The sequence below is a fragment of the Lygodium microphyllum genome, chromosome 26 (genome assembly GCF_053477565.2).
Source record: "Lygodium microphyllum isolate KBCC chromosome 26, Lygodium_microphyllum_v1.1.10, whole genome shotgun sequence".
Lineage (NCBI taxonomy): Eukaryota > Viridiplantae > Streptophyta > Polypodiopsida > Schizaeales > Lygodiaceae > Lygodium > Lygodium microphyllum.
Window position 1 is genome coordinate 84042675 of NC_141160.1, and position 23692 is coordinate 84066366.

The 23692-nt window shown below is 42.9% G+C and overlaps 1 protein-coding gene and 1 pseudogene across 1 annotated transcript in view; both read left to right on the plus strand.

Moving 5' to 3' along the window:
• Window positions 1–23692, plus strand: part of LOC148013479 (nuclear factor kappa-B-binding protein) — a 60375-nt gene that overhangs the window by 29975 nt on the left and 6708 nt on the right. The window lies entirely within an intron of this gene.
• On the plus strand, window positions 807–1552 carry LOC148013481 (glycine-rich RNA-binding protein GRP1A pseudogene; annotated as a pseudogene).

A 23692-nucleotide genomic window follows, 5' to 3' on the forward strand; every position in this document is an offset into this window, starting at 1 on the left:
TGCCATATCTCGACATCTTGATGGTAGATGCCATGGAAAGGGATCAGATTGAAAAAGCCTCAAATCTTGTGAAATTTTATTGGAGAAATTTTAAGGAGAAAAGAAACATAGGGATAAGTTTGGGTAAATTCAGGTGATTTAAAGTGAGATTTGATGGCTGGTGTAAAAAGCCCCATGTTTTGGTGAACAAATTTGGAGAAATTGGGCTCCAATTGGAAAAGTCCCAATCTGCATATGGACAGCCCTTAAGAATTCAATGTTTAAAGTTTAATTAAAGCTTTAGTTTTGGGCTTATCTGGTACAAATTGATGGGCTGCTGACAATCGAGATGTGGCAGGTCGATGTGATGTGGAGCTCAATAGATGATGGGCTGGAGTTGATAAGCCATCGGTGAGAAGAAGACAGACGACACATGGCCTGGTGACTATCTTGGAGTCAGACATGGAGCAGGTCGACAGATTGTGGGGGGCATGTGTCTGTTTGACCAGGGTGCAGGGAATGTGGGCAGATTGGCAGGGGCTTGATGGCCAGGATAGTGCCTCCTATCCTTCCTCTTCTTCTGCTTCTTCTGCTGTTGCAGCAACACTCATTGGCTGCAGACCTTTGTTGGACAGGTAAAACCTCACTCTGATGCCACTGTTGGATATAGAGCTCATGTGTGCCCAACAGGCTATGGAGGATGAAGCTCCATGAGAGAGAGAGAGAGAGAGAGAGAGAGAGAGAACTCTTGCAAGTACGAGCGTTATCCGCGTTGGTCTCCCTCTCTCTACTGGGTGCGGCCTTCTGCCACTGCTCCAGCCTTCCCTGGCCCCCTGTTCTTCTCAGGGTTAGCTTTAGGTTTAGGGTTGCAGTTGAGGTCCCAGATCAGGCACTGCAGATCACTAGCCAGGAGTCTCCCCTGCCATGGCCGCTGCCGTGGAGTACCACTGCTTCGTTGGAGGCCTCGCTTGGTCCACCAACGATCGTAGCCTCGGAGATGCCTTCAGCGCCTTCGGCGAAGTGATCGAGTCCAAGGTTATCAATGACAGAGAGACTGGTAGATCTCATGGTTTTGGCTTTGTGACATTTGCTGAGGAGCAGTCTATGATGGATGCTATCGAGTCAATGAATGGGAAGGAGCTGGATGGTAGAAACATTACTGTTAACCAGGCTCAAAGCAGAACTGGTGGAGGGGGTGGTGGCAACAGAGGTTTGCGGGGGTCTGATGGTGGTGGTTATGGAGGATCTCGTTATGAAGACAGGGGAGGGTATGGGAACAGGTCAAATGGAGGCAGTGGTGGCTATGGTGGCAGGGAAAGGAATGACAGAGGTTTTGGAGGTGGCCGCACTGGTGGTGGAGGTGGCTATGAAGGACCAGGTGGTGGTGGTATGGAAGTGCTAATAGATACGGTTCTGGTGCAGGTCCAGATTCCAGCAGCTGGAGAAAGTGACTTGCACTCTTGGATGTGATTTACTGTGTGACTAAGCATATGTGCTGTATGTCCTTGTGCAGGTGGCAGTTTCACCTAAGGATCTTTTAACTGTTAATGAATGGACCTGAGCTAGTTTATGATGTTGGTTTGAGATTGTATAATAATCAGCTATAAATTACGTGCACCATCAATGGTCCTTCAGTTATGGTTTTGGCTGTATTAAAAAAAAAAAAAACTCTTGCAAGTACACAACAAGCTGAATAGACTGATGTGATAGTTGTTAATGAAAGTACAAGTGATAGGGGCTGAATATATAGGTTGAGGCATCCACCACCATCTTTGACCCTTATTTAATGCTAAGTGGTGCAAAAGGTCTTCACACCTAAACACACACTTTTACACAATAATGTGTTTACATAAGAGGATAAATAAATCTAACAGAGTGTTTGCTACTTGTCTTTGATGTGCTTGGCGGGCCAGAATGCCTAATGTAAAACTTCAGTATAGTAATTCAAATTTGAGAGAGAGAGAGAGAGAGAGAGAGAGAGAGAGAGAGAGAGAGAGATGCTACTTGTCTTTGATGTGCTTGGCGGGGCAGAATGCCTAATGTAAAACTTCAGTACAGTAATTCAAATTTGAGAGAGAGAGAGAGAGAGAGATCGTTGTTGTTTGTGTAGTCTGGAGGTGTCTCTTGCATTCTCGGTCCTTCCGTCCTTGCTGAATCTATTGTATTTGGTTCATATATGATGGCCTAGAGCCTCATTGTACTCTGTAAGCTTATTATCTTGTACCTGTTTTTGTAATTAATACAATTACCCATTGAGAGAGAGAGAGAGAGAGAGAGAGAGAGAGAGAGAGAGAGAGAGAGAGAGTATTCCTTGGATTTCTTGGTGCCATGTTGCACCTCGAAAGGCAAGGGTGGTTGGGCTATTTTGGGTGCTGAGACTCATATAGTGGCTCTTTGTTGGTCACTTTTTCACACTATGTGCACTGAAATCATCCTTGGCTCTTTATCGTCCTTTTTTTTTGGAGGATTGCGGACTTGTGCATGGTAGTACCGGCATTCAAGGCTTGTGGTGGCACATCGTAAACCATGATGCCCATTTCTTGACATCTTTCTCTCTTTTGGTGACTTAGTTGGTATGCTCATGGAAGCTAGTTCTTCGGAAGGTACACTGGCATCTAGCAAAGGATTGCTTGGTTGCTTACTTTTCTTAGATGGAATTGTTGGCTGTGTCCAAGTTTGCTCTCTTGGGATAGGATGGAAAACATGCGGACCAACCAACATTTAATTGCATGGCATGTTTGGGCTTGTCTTTTATTGCTAATGCCATGCCACTCTCGTGAGCTGCAATGTGTTGATGTCTTTCTGCATAGTGAGGAGGCTTTTTTGAATCCCTCATGGATATTGTAACTCGTGGGGCTAGATTTTGATGGTACTACAGCATAGGAAGGTCTTTTCCGCCCTTCATTTTGATTGTCCTTGGCAAGATAAGGATCTTGCGGGCTAGCTCAATATCGGAAAGGCTTTGGTTGATTAGGTGTATCATCTCATGATCAAAGATCATCATTGGCTGGTGACCAAAGCCAATGCTATTTGGGGCCTGCATAAATCTAAAGCTGGTGGAAAATAATTGTGATGAAAGGTTGGCCAAAGAAGATTCCATTCAAATGTAAGATCTCTCTTTGGAAATTGTTGATTGGTGGACTTCCCCTTTTCTTGGCTCTTTTGAAGTGCTGTATCTCAAACGACAATATTTTGTTTTGCATTACTAGTGTGTCGTCTTGCCACTATTTATTTTTTGCTCCTTAGCTAGGAAAATCTGGATCCTTCTATTTGATATTTGGAGAGTTGTGGTTGGGCCATCATTGTGCCCCTTTGACTCGGTCTTTGCTAAGGCAAAATATCCCACTCTAGTGCAGCCATATATGAAGATATTGTTTCACTTTCTGAGATTTTGGGGATGTTGGCACAATTGGGTCACCCAGAATGCATTCATTTTTGACTCAGCCTTTGGTGTCCAAGGACATTGCTAGGCAGCATGCTAGCCTTCTTATGAGTGAGGACTCGGTTCCTTGGCATACGGCAGTTCCTTTGTATACAGCAATTTCTTCAATTTCTTTGTCGTGACTTTTGTTTCCTCATGTGATTTGATATAATATAACTACTCATTGTGTGTGTGTGTGTGAGAGAGAGAGAGAGAGAGAGAGAGAGAGAGAGAGAGAGATGGTAGCACGGTTATTCATGCTTCCTGGTGGCATGTACTTAATTCCACAAGGCCTATTAAGGTCTCCCAGTCTTTTCTCCTTTCTCATTTGATTGCCAACTGGTAGTAGATCCTACGTTTTGTAGTTTGGCACCCTCTTGATATTCATAAGGAGGAAAATTTGCTACAAGGAGAAGTACTGGCTTCCTCAAGGTTGTTGGATTAGTTGCATAAAGATTTGCAGCGAGACAAGTTTAATTGGATGGCTCGGTTGGGGTTGAAGACAGTTTTGGACGGTGTTATTCGTGGGCAGCCCGGTCTTTATTCTTTCAGGCGTATTCGTTAGTACTTTAGGGTGCCTCGCAAATATAGTGACATTTGGTCGTCCATACATGACAATCTTCAGAGTTTCTTTCCTTTGCCTATGTTATAGCCATTGCATCCATGGCGTGACTGGATGTTTGTGCTTCCTAATGATTTTGAGAAAAGGTCAGCTAATCAGATATAATGTCAGATGGTGGAAGCCAAGAGATAGGTCATTGGGAAAGTTAATAAATTATGGCATCTTCGGGATAGCAAAATGAAGTGGCGGGAAAGATTTATCCAGCTTTGGAAGTCTAAGGTTCCGTATCAGGGTAAAAGTGTTATTTGGAGGTTGCTTATTGGGGGTCTTCCAATGGGAGATGTGCTCTGTGCCCGAAAGATCTCTGCAGGATGTCGTGTTTTCTGCACTGCATGTGATGAGACATTGCTTCACCTCTTTGTCTCTTGCCTTGTTGCTCGACAGATCTGGAATTTCATTTCCCAAGTGGGTCCTCGACGACTCAGCACCGTATACTAGCTTGTTCATGGATTATGGGAAATATGTGCTCTATGTCTTCTTTGCATTCAGATTATTCGTGCCTTTTTCATTTCCTTAGATAGATAGCCATGCGGCATATATGGCGTACTTGGAATACCTTTATTTTTGATTTAGCATTTGGCATCCATGGGCATGTGGCCCGTGTGCATGGTTTAGTGCTATGGCAAATCTCTTCTATGATGTCAGTTGACTTGGTTCTTTCGGATATTGCTACTCCCTAGCTGGCTATTGTTCGCTCTACTCCAATTGTCTTTTCGATGTGATTTATTAGTGCTACTCATATAATAGGTTGTTCTAATAGCCTGTTGGCTTTATTATAGTTGTTTCCTTCCTGCTTCATTAGCCTGATGGCCTGATGTAAATATCTCTAGAGCAAGAGAGAGTTTATGATGGTTATTTTTGTGCTGACCTGATGGTCTGATGTAAATATTTATACTTAACTTAATTATCTTCACGAAGAGAGAGAGAGAGAGAGAGAGAGAGAGAGAGAGAGAGAGAGAGAGAGAGAGAGAGAGAGAGAGAGAGAGAGAGAGAGAGAGAGAGAGAGTTCTTGTAGCCATTTTGTACTTTTTGAATTTGTGATTTGGTAGTTAATACAATTACTCTCTTTAGGGAAAAAAAGAGAGTAATTCTTATACTTTGGTACTCTTGTACTTATCACTAATTAATGTAATTACTCTTTATGAAAAAAGAGACTTGTTTTTTATGCTGGCTAGACGGCTCATTGTAAATATTTGAGTTCAAGAATGAATTCATTCATTCATTTATGAGAGAGAGAGAGAGAGAGAGAGAGAGAGAGAGAGAGAGAGAGAGAGAGAGAGAGAGAGAGAGAGAGAGAGAGAGAGAGAGAGAGGGGGAGCAAACTTCTTTTATGGAAAAAAAGAGAGCAAACTCCTTCACCAAAATTAGAGAGAGGTGAGGTGTAGCTCAATTGGTTAGGTCATAGAAATAGGGAATGATCATCCGGTCTTTAGGAAGGGTCTAATGCATTCCAAACCCTCCCTCGATGAAGGTGAAATGGTTAGGGAATGTTCCTTGCCGTTCCTAGGCTTGTTCTTGCGCATTCCTTGTTTGGAACGGCCATTCCAGGCGTGCCGACCAAATTTCATGTTTTTTTCCATTTTTTTTTCTTGCTTGTGTCACAACTCACACTCCTTGTCACATGTTCATCCGTTTTTTTTCTTTTTCGTAATGAGTTGTTTTATTATATCATGCCATAGTACAAAAGACCAATCATGAATTTGTGTAGGGTTCACATTTAATGCATCATCAACTCTTGCTAATTGCATTCAAATTTTAGTCTTGTTCTCAATTCCAAGGTAGTCACACAATTATATCGTTTAACTTCAAGGAAAATCGGGGTAATTGGGGCATTTGGAGCAACTCAAGGCAATTTGGAGCTATTAGGGTAATCAAGGTGAATTTGGGGTATTTGGAGCAATTTGGAGTATTGAGGGTTATTGGGGTAATTAGAAGAGAATTGGAGGCATTTGGGAATTTGTGGCATTTTTTGAGCATTGAGAGCAATTCAAGGCGATTTGGAAACATTTAGGGCAATTTGGAGCATTGGAGGTCTATCGAGATGTGTGCCATTCCCCTAGTTCTCGTTTTCGAACCTTGGTCGTTTCTTATTCCTAGGGGTCCATTCTTGTTCCCGTTTTTTGTTCGAGGTAACTATGGGTTAAGTGAATGCATGGTGATCATAAGGCCTTGAGCTCAATTCCTACACCCACATGATGGTCTAGTAATAAGAATAAAAAAAGTAAGATTTGAAACCTGGGTTTGTGGGCCAATAAAAAAGTCGTTTACCACTAGGGTAAACACTTGCGTGTGTGTGTGTGTGTGAGAGAGAGAGAGAGAGAGAGAGAGAGAGAGAGAGAGAGAGAGAGAGAGAGAGAGAGAGAGAGAGAGAGAGAGAGAAGGGGGGGAGAGGCTTGGACCTGCGCATGCCCTGCCACCGGAATGGACCTACGTTAGTCGCCTGTCTCGTTACTTCGCGCCACGTTGTAGACACTTATCGGATTCGACCACCCTGTTAGCCTGTGGTCCTCCTGTTTGTGCTCCTCCTGATCTGCACAGGTGCTGCGAGCCCTAATCTCGCCTGTTTTTGACAACGCCAGCAAGTGTCAGGTCACGGCCAGGTATTCTGTATCTATTGACGCGCTACACATCAGCCCTGCGTCCTGCAGCCCCGGGGTGCCACATTGTGCACGCTGCTGTGCCGAGAAGTGAGAGAGAGACTTAATTTCGCAGGACGTGACTGCGTCCCTGCACAAATCTGAGTGCTCACTGCCTGCACACACACACACACACACACTTGTGGTCTTCAAGTCTGCAATAAGGGAGACAAAGCAGTTCATGCTCAGCATCTAGATCAATGATGGAGAATCTGCAGGAGACAAATGGTATCGATGTGGCCTTTCTCGGCCAGTATTTAGGGAATGAAAATGACCAACTTCTGGCGGATTTAGATAGTGATTCATTGGTGGAGGATTCCGGTTAGTTGGCAGAAGGAGATGAGACAGGTAAACATCAGAAGATGTCAGTTGAAGATCCGCTATTATGCCCCCTAAATTTGCCTCAGCCAGAGGTCCAGGCTGATGGCTCTCTTCAGTTCATGCAGGCCACTGCCAATCATCTTATGTCCGATTATGTTCATGCTAATGAGAGGAAAGCTAACTCTTTTCCAGAAGGGGATCATGTAGATGTAGTTATGGGATGGAACTGTTTCTACAGCAGATTGCTGCCTTCCATAAGAGGGCAGCCATCTTTTATTTTACAGGAAGGACTCCCTTGATCACAAGGATTCGTACCTGGCTGCTGTCTATGCTTGTAAATGTTCAACAATGCCAAGAAGATGCTCTAGGGCATGTGCAGGCCCCTCTTGTTGAAGAGATTTATGATGGTCCCAAGGGGTTTTTTGAGGTGCTTTTTCGCTCCTCGGAAGTGCGGTCATTCATCATGCAGCACATCCCTTTGTTTTTGGATGAGCAACTGGTTCACGTAGTCCCTTGGAGGCCCATGGCCGAGTTTCAGGAGGTGTTGAGGCAGGCATGCCCTATTTGGGTGGAGGTGGTTGATTTCCCTACGCATCTTTGGAGGCTTCTCCCTTTGGTCTTGAGAACCTTAGGCGACGTGTTGGTAGAGCCTCGCCTGGCTTCCCGCAATTGAAATAGAGTATGCATGCTTTGGGACATAGGAAAACCTCGCCCGACCAAAATTTATTTTCAGGTTCCAGGACTGCAAACCTTGGTTTATGAGTTGAAATGGGGTACTTTTGCAGGATACTGTTTCTGATGTGGCCAATTGGGCCATTTTATTTCGGAATGTGACAAAAATCCGGAGGTTTTGTAGCAATCTATAGATTCAGACATGGATATGCAAGATCACGATCCTCCCCACATACATCAACAACTTCAAGCTGATCCTGAGATGCCTCCCCAACATGGTCGTGATGAAGGTAAAAAGCAGGTTCCTCAAGTGGGCCCTGAGCATACTTCCCTTCCGGTCGATCGGAATGTGTCTTCTCGGGAAGATTCTTGGGTATCGGTGGTTAGACGTAATGCAAGACAAGCATCTCGTTCGGCTCCCGCCCATCCATCGCCACACCCTATCACTCAGACCTTTCAACGCAGAGGTAGGGGGTTTTATATGAACCCTCAATCTTCACGTGCTCTGACTGTGGATGATAAAAGGAATTCCAATTCTGCTTTGTGCTTTGATATGCAAGGGAGGCTTGTGCCTCCGAGGGATATTTTTCGTTTATAGCAACAACAGTTTTCTTCTCGTGCTTCGATTGCTGGTTTGCAAAGGGCGGACCTTGTAGATGTTATCCGAACCGAGATGGAAAGATTCCAGGCAGCCAAAGCTATAGATGTAAAAGGAAAAGGAAAAGCGGGGGTTCAATAGTTTTCTCATTTCCGATTTATTATCAGAATTGCTTTCTGGAATGTGAAAGGTATCTCTTCACGTAGTAAGCAATATCGGTTGTGGAAAGTTGTGTTTGTTGGAAAGTGGGATGTATTTTGTGTGGTGGAGCATAAACAACATGCTTTGGCTGGATCCTCCTATGTTTATAAGAATTATGTTGTTTTTTTCAGTGGTCGAGCTCCATATAAATTTGGAGTTATGTTGGTTGTCAAATCTTGCCTGTAGCAATCGCTGGTTTCTCAAGACCCTCGAGGTCGATTTGGAATTCTAGAGATACTATATGAGGGAGAGGTTTTGTGGTTGGTGGGTGTGTATACTCCTTCCATGGTAAGGGCGCGTCGTCAACTTTGGGATGAGCTGTGTTGCCTTTCCATGGCTCGCCAAGGTTTTGTCATGGGCGACTTTAATGCATGTCTATCTGGGGATCAGGCTACTTCTCTGCACTCGGTTATGGATGGTCCTGAGCAACAGGCTTGGGATGCCCTTGCAGCTGGATCTTTGAAGCAGGACATGTGGTCCTGGATGTATCCATCACAATCTAGTTATACCTATCGATCTTTGCAACATCCTAACACTAGGGCCAGATTGGATTGGATATATATCTGTCCCAGTGATTCCTTTCTTCCTGCAGTTATTGACATGTGGGTGGAACGACAACATGTCTTATCAGATCACTACCCTTTGGTCTTGGAAATGACCCATAGACCTGTTCATGTATTTAAGGCTCTTCTTGCTCGATTGCCACTTCGTTTTAATCAATCTTTTCTGCAGCAGAATCAGTTTTTGGAATATGTTCAACAACTGATCGCTTCCTTTAGCTTGAAGGTCCTATCTAGAGGGAGGGATGCGTGGGCTGTTTTTAGGGACAATGGCCAATAATTATCCCGTCAGTATGGTATTCAGCAGGCTTCGTCTTTACGAGCTGAATTGCAGAATGCCTAATCTTTATTGGCCCACTCCTTGTCTTTAAGTCAATCAGGGGATTCTAATGATGAATTGATCACATGCATTGAATGGTTGAAAGGCAGGGTTCATTCTCTTCAAGTACAGGAATATGCAAAATACAAACTGTTGGCCAGAGCAGAAGCTTTATATGATAATAATTGCCAATCCCATCAATTCTTTGCTCACCTGCACCAGAAATATGCTAGGGAAAATATTGTGCGCTTAATGTATGAACCTGGTGTTATGGTGACGGATCTGGCCGCCATCATTCGTATGTGTGTCAACTTTTATAAGTCCTTGTTGGGACTGCAAGAGAATTCTTTTGATGCTGTCCTCTCTGCTCGCCGCTATATTTGCGAGTTGATAAGCAACCAGGTCAAACCAGAATGGCCATGTGACTACACCTAAATGAATGGGGGGAGCAGCCCTGCTGAATGTTAATTTGCATATGAAAGCCTTGAGGTTGGCTCTTTTGCAGGCATTATGTGTACAGAGTCATCCTTGGTCGGACATTGCAAAATTTTTCATTGAAAAGATTGGTATCTCTCATGGTAATACGGTTATTTGTGCCTCTTGGTGGCATGTGCTCAACTCCTCGAGACCAAATAAGACCACCCAGTCTTTTCTCCTTTCTCATTTGGTTGCAACTTGGTAGGAGATCTTACGTTTTTCAGTTTGGCGCCCTCTTGAGATTCACAAGGAGGCGAATTCACTACAAGGAGAGGTCTTAGCCTCCTCCAGGTTGTTGGATTGGCCGGACAAAGATTTCCATAGACTCAAGTTTAATTGGATGGCTCGTTTGGGGTTGCAAACAGTTTTTGATGGTGTTATTCTTGGGTAGTCCCCTCTTTACTCTTTTTGGCGTATTCGTCAATACTTTCGGGTACCCCGTGGATATTGTGATATCTGGTCATCCATACATGTCACACTTTAGAGGTTCTCTCCTTTACCAGTGCTACAGCCATTGTATCCATGGCGTGATTGGAAGTTTGTTATTCCAGATGATTTTGAGAAGAGGTCTGCTAGCCAGATATACCATCAGATGGTGGAGGCCAAGAGATGGGTCATTACAAAGGTGAATAAATTATGGCATATTAGGGACGGCAAAAAGAAGTGGGAGGAAAGATTCCTTCAGCTTTGGAAGTCTAAGGTCCCCTATCAGGGAAAAGTCTTCTCGTGGAGACTGCTGATTGGTGAACACCAACCAGAGAGGTGTTGCGTGCTCGAAAGATCTCTGCTGGTTGTTGTGTATTTTGCACTACATGTGATGAAACATTGCTTCATCTTTTTGCCTCTTGTCCAGTAGTGCGATAGATCTGGTGTTTTATTTCTAGCGTTTGGCTCTTGGTGACTCAGCTCCAAATAACAGCCCGGTCATGGATTATGGGAAAGCTGCCCTTCGAGCCTTCTTTGCATTCTGATTATTCCTGCCTGTTCCAGTTCCTTAGATGGACTTCCTTATCGCATATTTGCCGAACTCGGAATGCCTTTCTTTTTGATTCGGTCTCGAGCATCCATGGTCATGTGGCCCTTATTTGAGGCTTAGTACTATGGCAGATTTTTTCTATGATATCAGTTGACCTGGTTCTTCCTGACATTGCTGCCCATTGGCTGGCCATTGTTCGCTCTACACCAGTAGTGTGATTTTCTCTTTGTGTCATAGTCCTAATAGTCTTTCGTCACTTTCTTTGAGGACTTGATGGCCTGATGTAACAGAATGTAAAGAGAGAGAGAGAGAGAGAGAGAGAGAGAGAGAGAGAGAGAGAGAGAGAGAGAGAGAGAGAGAGAGAGAGAGAGAGAGAGAGAGAGAGAGAGAGAGAGAGAGAGAGAGAGAGAGAGAGAGAGAGAGAGAGAGAGAGAGAGAGAGAGAGAGAGAGAGAGAGAGAGAGAGAGAGAGAGAGAGAGAGAGAGAGAGAGAGAGAGAGAGAGAGAGAGAGAGAGAGAGAGAGAGAGAGAGTTTCTCGGATGACCTGATGGTCTGATGTAACAGAAAGTAAGAGATACAGAGAGATTGCTGACCTGATGGTCTGATGTAAATATTTACTACTTAATTCAATTATCTTCACGAAGAGAGAGAGAGAGAGAGAGAGAGAGAGAGAGAGAGAGAGAGAGAGAGAGAGAGAGAGAGAGAGAGAGAGAGAGAGAGAGAGAGAGAGAGAGCACCCATACTCACTTGTGGCAGCATATGTGGAACTTTGGTATGATGCCTTCGGATTGGAAGATTGTTGTCATCATGTTGTTGCCCAAGGTTCCCTCTTCGACCTTTTTGAAACAATGGAGACCCATTTCTGTTATGGGATAGTTATATAAAATCTTTTCCAAAATTATTGCCAACAGATTGCAAAAAGTTTTCCGCACCTCATTCATCCACGACAATACGGTTTTATTAAAGATCGAAATATAATGCACAACATTTTGAATGTTCAGCTTGGAATTGACTATGCCAAAGCTTCTAGCCAGCAGGTTGTTATGCATCAGCTGGATATCAAGAAGGCATTTGATCATGTTAGCTGGTCTTTCTTGCGGCAATTAAGGTCTACAATGGGTTTTGGGCCATGTATGATTTCTCTAGTTGATACTATTGGTTAGGATGCCGTGGTCCGTATTGCTCTTAATGGAGGGATTACTGAGGAAATTGCCTTATCTTGGTCCCTTCGGCAAGGCTGTCCTCTCAGCCCTTTGTTGTTTGCTTTGGTAAATCACCCCATGCTCTCATTATTGGATAAGTTGGCAGCTCAAGGTGAGATAGTTGGCTTGGCTCTTCTCGGCGGTGACTAGCTTGTGGGTCAATCTTTGGTAGATGATTCTTTTAGTTTTCTTAAGGCGGATCGTATTAATGTTAATCGGGCAATGGTGGCTTGGAATCTTTTTGCTTTGGCATCGGGTCTTCACATTAATACTCAGAATTCCACCCTTCTCTCTTGTACAGAGAATGAGTTACAAGCCAAGGACTGGAATGGAATTGTGATTACAAGGGGTAATATAACCTGACATTTGGGATATCCTATTGGTGTGGAGGTTGCTCCTCGAGCCTTGCTAGATTGGATGGCCTCTCGAACTCATGATAGGTTCATGTACTGGAAATCCCAGAGTTGGCCACTACAACTAAGACTAAAAGTGGCTCAATGAATTGTGATCAGTATGATCTCATTCTTTCTGCCATTACTTCCTTGGACTAAGAAGTCCATTTTGGATTTGGTTTAGCCTATTAGATTTATGCTCTGGAAAAAGAAAAGCAATCATTTGGGGCATGTATGGATCTCCTAGTAGCATGTGACCAATCCGAAAAGGATGGGGGGTGCAACTTTGCCAGATGTAAATTTGCATATGGCTGCTTTGAGGTTATCCTTGTTGCAGAGTCTATGTATTTAGTGTCACCCTTGGTCAGACATTGCCAAATTCTTCATAGAAAAGACTGGCATCTCTCATGGTAGCACAATTATTCATGCTTCCTGGTGGCACGCACTTAATTCTATGAGGCCTTTAAAGGTCTCCCAGTCTTTTCTCCTTTCTCATTTGATAGCTTCCTGGCAAGAGATGCTCCGTTTTGCAATTTGGCTTCCCTTGGATATTCGTAAAGAGGAAAATTCACTGCAAGAAGAAATACTGGCTTCCTCAAAGTTGTTGGATTGGGCACAAAAAGACTTGTAGCGAGACAAGTTCAATTAGATGGCTAGGTTGGGGTTGAAGACAGCCCGTGATGGTGTTATTCCCGGGCAGTCTCGTCTTTATTCCTTTAGGCATATTCGTCAGTACTTTAGGGTGCCTCGTGGATGCAAGGACATTTGGTCATCCATACAGGACAATCTTCAGAGGTTATTTCCTTTGCTTGCGTTACAGCCTTTGGATCCTTGGCGTGACTGGATGTTTGTGCTTTGTGATGATCATCAGATGGTGGAAGCCAAGAGATGGGTTATGCAGAAAGTGAATAGATTATGGCATCGTAGGGACAGTAAAAAGAAGTGGCGAGAAAGATTTATCTAGCTTTGGAAGTCTAAGGTCCTGTACCAGGGAAAAGTGTTCATGTGGCGGCTGCTCATTCGGGGTCTTCCAACGGGAGAAGTGCTTTGTGCTCGAAAGATCTCTGTTGGGCATTGTGTTTTCTACACTACGTGTGGTGAGACATTGCTTCACCTCTTTGTCTCCTGCCTTGTTGCGCGATGGATCTGGAATTTCATTTCCTGTGTGTGGGCCTCGGTGACTCAGCACCGCCTATCAGTTTGTTCTTGGATTATGGGAAATATGTCCTCTATGCCCTCTTTGAGTTCAGATTGTTCTTGCCTATTTCATTTCCTTAGATGAACAGCCCTGTGGCATATATGGCGCATCGGGCATCCATGGGTATGTGGCCCATGTGCGCGGAATAGTATTATGGCAAATCTCCTCTATGATGTTAGCGGACTTGGTTCTTTCGGATATTGTTGCTCCTTGGATGGTGATTGTTCGCTCTACTCCAGCTATTCCTTCGGTGTGATCTATTAGTACTATTCATGTAATACGTTGTTTTGGTTGTTCTGAGAGCCTGCAGGCCTCATGTAAATATTAGCTACACAGAGAGTGAGAGAGAGAGTATACTGACCTGATGGTTTGATGTAATAGAATGACTGGTTGGATGCTTCCAAAGGACTCGGTCTTTGGACATCCCAAGTTTGTGGACCTCGTGATATGAAAGTGCTCTTTCCTTTCTTACACTTTTGGGGTTGTTGGCATATATGTATTAGCAATCTAGTCAGCTCATGTGTGAGTTTGGGCTATGTGAGGCATTATTGAGTTTATTAGGTATTTTTTAGTGGTCACTATAGTGATTATTTATGCATTTGTTGCTGGCTAACCTAATGCATTATTTGCATTCTTTTTTGCCTATTTATTGAGGCTCCTCCTCCACAGTTAGTCATTTTTCACTTGTAGATCCAGTGCATGCCTTGTGGAGAGAGGGAGCCGGTGCTAGTGCCCAGGCAGCTAGTGACTCACTGCTGTATGCGGCTGTCTAGTTTTGGTATATGGATTCTATTTTTGGAGCACATTTCTGAGTTCTCCTTTGCAGTGTTCTTGCGTTTTCTTTTTCCCCTCTCTTTAGTTGTGTGTTCAACAATCTATTTCAACATTTGGCAACAGTTTGCGTTTTCAATTTCTGCATTATTTTATTGTGGTACTACTGCATTTAATTCTGTTTTGCCGGCATTCTTTAAGGTTTTGTTGGCTGTACTTTTCACCTTCTAGTTGTGTTTAATCAAATTTTGTCCCTTTGCAGGATTTATTTTGTGATCAGCCTGTCCTACATCACATGTGAACTCTTGTCAGTGCGGTTTGTGTTGTGCTTTGGCTGTCCTCTCTCTTTCTCTCCTCTTCTTTCCTCTTTTTTTTTCTCTTCCTATCCTCTCTAGATGGCTCCCCCTTGCTATTCTACCAATGACAAATTACATGGCCTTGATTATCTCACATAGAGTTATGGTACATCGTTTTGGAGCTTTTGAGCATCTTTTGTGTCCCACTTCTCTTCTAGCTGATTTTGACGAGGACAACTATGAAGACACTGTGCTCACATGGGATATTGATGATGCCCATGCTTATTTTTCTCTTCTTTGTTGCATCTATAAAGACGTCCTTTCAGTGGCCACCTTCTATAGGACCTCTTTTGCGATTTGGGTGAAGCTTCAGATATACAAGGCTCCGTCGACTATGTGTGAAATTATCCTTTATGGATAGCTCAAGTAGATGATGTTTGAGCCGAAGGACACTATTTAGTTTTTCTTGCTTTGTGTTACATAGGTACAAGATCCGTTGAGACACATGCAATCCATCTCCTAGGGGCTCATCTTATGGGGATTATACTCTACAAGCTTCCTTCAGAGTTTGATGGAGTGGCCAATACTTTGGGGGTCCAGACGTCATCCATGCCTATGAGTTTTACCCATTTGTCCTCATTGTTGCTTGAACATGAGGTGTCTTTGCGGTTACAGGAGAGGCTTTCATCCCAGTATGCTGGCTCCGAAGTGATAGAAAGAAGAAGTCGAAGGCCTAGTGCTATCATTGTGGTAAGAAGGAACATTTGTGCAAGGATTGCAAACAGTTAGTAGTGTTTAGGAAGAAGAAGGAGAAGAAGAAGAAGCAACAAGATGGTGACTTCTCTGATGAGTCATTCGTCTCTTTCGACTCTGACTTGGATCCTATAGCCAAGCCCAAGGTGCAGTAGGAATCTTCTTCTTTAGATCGGGGGATGGGCTTGGCAAGCGGTTCTTTTACTTTCCAGTGCATGTGATGTAGTCATCCCTCATGACTCTCCAGTGCCAAGGAGGAAGTTTGAGAGGGTGGTGAGGTGGGTTCGGTGAGCCTAATTTGTATAGGTATATAGATGCACAGGTTCCAGAGAGGGACTTCCTTGACACATCGATAGAAGTTTGGCCGGTTTTGATATCTTGGAGCTAGGATTGACTTCATGTATACTATTGCGAGGCATTGATGACAGATAGAGAGAGGTGCCATGATTCTTCTTTATTTTCAAGAGTTGGTACGATCAACATCGACATTAGGTTCCCTCCGAGACACCTTGGTGGTGGCTTGATGTTGGGACTTAAAATGGGTGCAATAGTAGCTCTCACACTCTAAGCTCACTACTTGACATCACACAACCAATTCCTACAGCCTTGCAACCCTGAGTGATTGTCTATAGTTAGAAGAACTCTCTCTAAACACTAACATATTGTGATTATAGTCCACTATCTACCTACATACTTTGAACTCCAAGCAGGAGTAGCCAAGATAAAGTGTCTAGCACACCACATAAATGTAACACAGGTTTCTTCTCGGTTGATTGATGTGGCCTCCAATCATGAGCATACTGACCTGGTCAAGGATTGGCCCACTGGTCCTTGTCTTTTTGCATAGATCGATACACGTACTCAACTTAGCCTCACTGCTTATCCTTGTGAACCTTGTATCTAGGTAGCTTGAGTTTTCTCATACGCTCAGTCAAATGAATACAATTGTGAATGTGATGTTTTTATTTTTTCAGGTTTCTTAGATTATTCTTAGCATACTACTAATTATTGGTAATTTTTACTATTTATTAAAGTTTTATTTTTAATTTTTGGCTATTTATTTCATAATGAATCAGAAAAACAATGAATAGCAAATGTGAAGTGCTGAAAATTAAGTTCAAGCCATTTTTTATACACCACTAAAACAATTTTTATTTGGATTTTGTTTGCTAAAAAAATTAGAGCACTTATGCTTAGACTGCTTATGCACCATAACATGTATGAGGTAACGTGTGGAATCCAAGGTCTTTGACATTTGAGATAGCTGTTAACTCGCTTGGGAAATCCTCCATGGACTCTAGCAATGTACCACGAATATTCTTTTTCATACCACTCTTACCTCTCCCTTTCTTGCATCTAACCCCCTTCCTCTCATAGGAATTACCATTATGTGTGTGAAAAGGGAGGAGAGAAAGACTGAAATGTAGAGGAGAGAGAAATATTAAAAAACCAGCATTCTTTATTCTTCAAATCAGGCCATAAAATTTACATGATTGTGTAGAGGATGGAGAGGAGAACTTGTTTCTCATTTCTTTGCGAAAGATAGTGCAAATTTTGTGCATGGTGATCATTAGAAGCAAGAAACCATCGCTCCTACTTTTTTGATTTTCTTCTCTCTCTCTCTCTCTCTCTCTCTCTCTCTCCATGATTTTCTTATTCCAATAACTGCATAACTTAATGTGTCCTTTCCCTTTGGTCCATGCCTCATTAAAATTTGTCCACACCCCTTCAAATCTTGGTCCTTTTTTGGCCTCCTTAGCTACCTGCAATGTGTTTCTTCATAAATTAAGGTCTCTCTGCATGAAATTTGACCTCAAACGTGCAATATTAATGTCCAAATGATGGCTAGGCACTTCTTCCTTGTTTGTAGACTCGACTTGGCACTCCACTTTGCCTCTAGATTTAAAATGTTCTGCATCATGCACCTCAAATGCTTTGCACAAACAACCACTTTGAAGCTTCAAATCTTCTTATGGATCTGCAAAAAAAAGCTCTAGAATCTTATGAAGTGTGCCTTAAAATCCATCTCCCACTTGATCACCTACTGCTTGGGTAGGTCTTTGTTGTGTGGACTATGATGAGTCATTATTATTGTATCATTGTGTTGTATTAGATCGCCCATGATCTGAGAGAGGGTGTTAGTAGTCTAGTGAGCTCATGTGTGTATCTAGGCTATGCGAGACATTATTGAGTTTATTAGGTATTTTTTAGTGATCACTATAGTGATTATTTATGCATTTATTGTTGTTGGCCGACCAACATTATTGAGTTTATTAGGTATTTTTTAGTGATCACTATAGTGATTATTTATGCATTTATTTATTGTTGGCCGACCAGCATTTAATGCTGGCTGTTTTGATGCATTATTTGCATTTTTTTTTGCCTATTCATTTAGGCTCCTCCTCCTTAGTCAGTCATTCATCACTCGTAGATCCAGTGCATGTCTTGCGGAGAGAGGGAGCCAGTGCCAATGCCCACGTAGCGAGCAACTCACTACTGTACACGACTGTCTCATGTTTGGTATATGGATTCCATTTTCCGAGCACGTCTCTGAGTTTCCCTTTGCAATGTTCTTGTATTTTCTTTTTGCTCTCTATTTTGTCTTGTATTCAACAGTCTATTTCAACATTCTTTCATGCTTCCATTGCTGCATCCACTTTTGACAATATGGACCATGAGGAATGCATTAATCTTTGATGTTTCATTGGGCATGTAGAGTTATATAGTCCGCTTGAAAGGACTTCTTCATTGGCAACTCGACTTGATTTAGTTAACATATATTCTCCTTAGATAGGATTTTCTTGCTTGGCATGCTGCAGTTTCTTTTGCCCCTCTCTAGTTATGTGAACACCATGCAAACGGTAATCGTTCTTTAGCCATCCTTTTTTCCATTGCTGATAGGGGGACATTTTTCTTGGCTGTCCCTTAGTGACATAGTACATGCTCTTGGGATGACTTATTTTGGGATGCATTTTGGTTTCTTGGGGGCATGTGTTCTCTACTCCATATTGCTATGGTTTCATGGTAGTGTGATTTGCAAAGCTATACTCATATTGCCCATAGTGGATTCTAGCTCATCAAATTGTACGATGATTTTTGGAGCTTCTCATGAATCTCATTTCATGGTTGGTGAAACGAGAATGAGGGAGATGGAGGGCTGGTTTGGGGGGAGTCTGATGTTTCATTCAAAATATGTCGAAGGATGATGTTCTTGTTAGGTTTTGCAAATTATAGGTTGAAGAAAAAGAGGGAGGGAGAGTAGTGTATTTAGGATCAAACACAAATCAAGGATGCAGTGATCCCCTCCAATTGCCATCTCATTGTTGCATTCATGTTGCTTTGAATATCATAAGTCTTGTTAGAAAAAGGTTCTTGAAGAATTGGTTATTGAGGCTTCACTTGAAGTGGATGAGGTTATTTGGATTGTTTTTGAACAAGAAGCTTCCCACAAGCAAATAAAGAGACCAACTAGCTTCATTATTTAGAAAATTCTAGTTAGGCTATAGGTTTAGACGGAGGGAGTGAAATGGCAATGAAAATCATGACCAGCCCTCCACCTCTTTTATGAACGGTGAAGTTAGAGGTAGAGCATGCATCAAAAAGGCAAAAGAGTTTTTGTTGTATACCAGGGCTCTTTCGAGGGGGGAAGAGTAGAAGAAAGATGGTGGGTCTTGAGGAAGGAGGAGGGAGGTCTCAACCACTTGGGGCTTGCCATGTCAAAGCATGCCCTTGCTATCTATCTCCACCGTTGCTCATCTAAAGCTAGCCTCGGTTAACGACTGTTAACTTAATGTGCAATGAGATACATTTGAAAGATTACCCTTGAAATTCTTGGGTCTTATTTGGACCCTTTGCATTGGAGAAGAGTGGGGAGTTAAAAGGGGGAGACAAGGATATGTCACCATCTGGGGTCTCTTTCCCAACCTTAACCTTAATCTCGAAGATGTTGAAGTGACATAGTTTGTTAGAAGATTGTTTGTTAAACCTAATGCAGCCAAGGGTTTAGCCAGGGACATTTGTGTAGTGGGTGAGGATTGCCTTAGCCAATGTGGTGGGAGGCTTGTAAAAGTTTTAATCCAAGGCACTATTTGTGGAGGTGTGCCAAAGCCTAGGTGTGGAGAAGAGCCCTAAGGATGGTCTTCATGGCACAATGAAGACAATGGCAGCGACATGGGGGGTAGGAGCTTGGGTTATGAATAGAGGCCTAGCTTGTGAATAGAAGGATGTTTTGGGGAGCCACTCTCATTATTGGTTGATAATTGAGCATAATCCCATCTTTAGATTACTCACAAACCTAGTGGACTCAAGGGCACTATCAGAGATGGGAGTTGATTGCCAACACCATTTCTTGGTTCATTTGGACTGTGAGATGTAGCCACACCATTGACCTTCGGGATGTCTACATTGCAAAGACTCTCTAAGATACGTACAAAGATTATTTGCACTCTTATAGGGCAACTATAGTTGCATTTGTACATCATACGGTACTATCCATACTGTACAATACGGTATGTATTTGTATAGCAAAACTTGCCGTTTTTGGCCATTGTGTTTGGCGTGTTTCTCCATGTTCTTGCACATTTTTCTTGTGTGTTTCTGGGTCCATGTCATCTTGCGTGGCACTTTAGAGGGGTGGGAAGCCTTGGATACTTCAGCCCACTCCCTTTTCCAACTATACACTCCTCCCCCAGCCCCCCTTGGATTCCATCCAACTAGTAGTCTAATTTGATTGTTGACTCCTCTTTGATTGTTTGACCCTTATCCCATCTACAAAAGATGCTTCTCTCCTCCATGCTTCCACACCAATTTAGCAAGCATTTGCCATTCTTATCTCTCTCTCTTGGATCTTGAATCTTGGTGGTGATTTGTAATTTGTGAAGCTCTAGCCTCTCACTCTTTCCCTTTCTTGTACCCTATCAAGGCTCAAGGATCAAGCCTCGTCCATTTCCTCTCTCTCACTCTTGCTCTTTCAACTTTACCCCAATCCTCTCCCTCTCTTTCAACTTTCAAGTTTCAAGACTCAAGCATCTCACTCTCCCTCTCCTCTCACTCTCCCTTAGGCCTCTCCATCCGATATTAGTACCATGACTCCTAAGAAGTACGAGGCCTTGAATTTGCACGCTATCCATGTGGAGAGAGACACAAAAAAGTCAAACTCTCACCATTGGACGTGCAAGTATTGTGAGAAGTGTTGTATAAGTAGTGTAACGTGGCTTCTCCTATATCTTTCCAAGATGTGGGGGGAGGGAAGGCAAGTTGCTCCTTGCAAGAAAATCCCTCAAAACATCGCGGATGAGATTTTTACCATGATGGGAGGGGGATCCGTAAGAGGAGGAGGAAGTGGCATACTAGCACCAACTCCTATGCCTACTAATGAGGAAGCATGGAATGTGCACGTATTTTCAACCAATGCGAGAGATGCTTGTACCATTGGTGGTGGAGACTTCATATCCCATTTGGCTCCCCACAGCAAAAGACGAGTGGAGGCTTATGTGGTACCAGAGAGGCAATCCTCTCTCTCTCTCAAGTTCCCATTTATGTGCGTGGATTGGTTGCCTTTCTTAGAGAAAGGCAACGACTTGTGGACATTGAAATTGCATGCACGGTGATTGAGTGCAATCTTGCATTCAATGTCCTAAAGCAAGAGCAATGGAAGAAGATGGTAAAAGCCATTGTCAATGGGGGTCCATGTGAAGGATGGACCGGTGTCACATACAACGACATGAGAGCAAAAAAGATTGATGATGAAGAGAAGGAGAGGATTGATAGCCTTGATCCTATCTGGGCCGCATGGATAAAATATGGTTGCTCCATTCTCACCGATGGATGGAGTGATTGTAAGAAATGAGGTATCATCAACATACTTGTCTCATGTTCACTTGGCACTTACTTTTTGCGGGCCGTAGACACCGGCAAGAGGGGGAGGAAAAAGATGGGTGCATTCATCTACCGCCACATTTGATAAGCTATCATTGAGGTATGCATTGTGTTTTAAATCTATTTTACTTTCTTTCATTATAATTTATACTTAACTATCTATCTCTCTATTCTCTCTAATATATATCTCGATTTTCTCTTTCCCCTAAACCTCTCTCTCTTGATTCTTGAATCTTGAAAGGCTCAACTCTCTCTCTCTCTCTCTCTCTAACCTCCAAGTATTGTTACTTGTAATTTGTGGTTGTAGGTGGGCTCCTTGAATGTGGTGCAAGTCATTGCTGACAATGCATTGAATTGTCAGTGCATGGGTCGTCTGCTTAAGACTGAGTTTCCGACAACTGTGTGGACTCCATGTGCAAGTCATTGTTTAGACTTGCTCATGGAGGACATTGGGAAGCTCAAGTGGGTGAAGAGGATGGTCCGCAAAGCTAGATCAGTGGTCACCTTCTTCACAGTAAAGATAAAGGGGCTTGCGATGTATTGTAAGCATAGCACACTCGAGTTGTAGAAGCCTTTTTCGACTCGATTTACTTACATGTGGTTGTTGCTTGAGCGCCTTTATGAGGTGCGGTTTGCCTTGCGCCAAGATAGTGGTGTCTACTCTATGGAATGAGTGGGATGAGCATGAGACGGAGGAGGACAAACCCATGCAACACTTTGTGAAGAAATGCTCTAAACACAAAAAGCACAAAACCAATTGTATCATAAAGCACAGACTGATAAATACGGAACATAGTTAGGGTAACTCAGAGACAATGAACACAATGAATAATGAAGGGAATGAATAATGAATATATAGTGCTTATACAATAGTTACGCTATGCAATGAATATTGAACCTTGAGCTCTCGTATCTCTAGGATCAAGGTAGAGGTTATGAGCTGTAGAGCGTGTCGTACTTTGAACGGATCCCAAATTGCAACAAAGATAGCCTTTAAGTGTCGAACATTGGCAAACACAGCCAAGGAAGGTTGGATTTGATGCAGACGGTAATGCAAGAGAGAGAAAGACTAAAAAACGCAGGTACTTGAGGAGAGAGAAAAACTGAGCGATAGCTGCTAGGTGCAAACATCTCCTATGGAGGAGAGAGAAGATCATGGTGGCAACCAGAAATTGTAAATATAGCTTGTTGAGGCCTATGGAGGAGAGAGAAGAACATGGCAGTAGCTGGAAACTATAAACGTAGCTTGTTGAGGGGAGAGAAGATTAGGGCCATAGCTCTAGATTGTTGGCGACAGCACTAGATGCTAACATTAGTATCAAACGCGACAGACAGACTATATGTGACAACTCTAGGATACCTAGCGACAACTGTAAACAGGTGGTGAAGGCTGAGGGCCTGCAAGAGGAGCTCGATTCCATTGAATGTAATGAGACTGGGGAGTTGGTTTCACATCCCCCAAAGCTGAAGGTGATAGATGTGAAGTGGGTCTTCAAGACCAAGTACTTTGCAAATGGTTCCTTGGACAAGCACAAAGCTAGACTTGTTGCCAAGGGTTTTGCTCAGAGGGCAAGTTGGACTATTTTGAGACTTTTGCACCTATGTCTTGGATGTCTACTATTTGGGTTATTTTGGCTCTTGTAGTCCATCACCGCTAGCTTGTTTATTAGATGGACGTGAAGTCTACCTTCTTGAATGGAGTCTGTCACGAGGACGTGAAAATTTGATGCTTTGCCTATGTTTAATTGACATTTGATTAAAGGATTAATCAAATGTGCAATTAAAAGATGCACATGTGTTGCACATGTGAGGTGCAAGCTACTTTTTCATAGTTGAAGGCCAAAGGACACTGTGAAAAAGATGGGTGTCAAAGGTGAAAGTTGTAACAAGTTACACTTTTTAGATTCTAGGTGAATTTTGGTGTCAGTTTGCCCCTAGTGGATTAATGCTTGTCCAAGGGTCAATTAATGCATGGGATCGCTTTGGGTTGCAAATGGCCTAGCCAATTAATTTTTAGATGGGTAAGGTCAATTTTCTAGGCATGGATTAAGGGTTGAATTAATTAATTCTGAAAATTAATTAAATGGTTGGAAATTATTGAAAATGGATTAAGAATGAAAATGGATTAAGAAAGCTGCCACTTGACAAAACTTTCCCATGCAAGTGGGGGAAAGGCTAAATAGGGCTGAAGGGAGAGGGAAATCTCGTTTTTTCATTGTGGAGCTGTTGGGAAGAGGTGTTGGACTGTTGCTGCTAGCTTTTGGGGCCATTTCCCAGCCATTGGAGACCATTTTGGTGATGGAGATTGCATATTCTTGACCTTGGGAAGCTGGCAATTGTTGCTGATGCACTTTCTCATGAAGATCACAGGCTCTGATGCTCCTATTGTTGTTGGTGCATCTGTTTGGGGCTGATATAGCA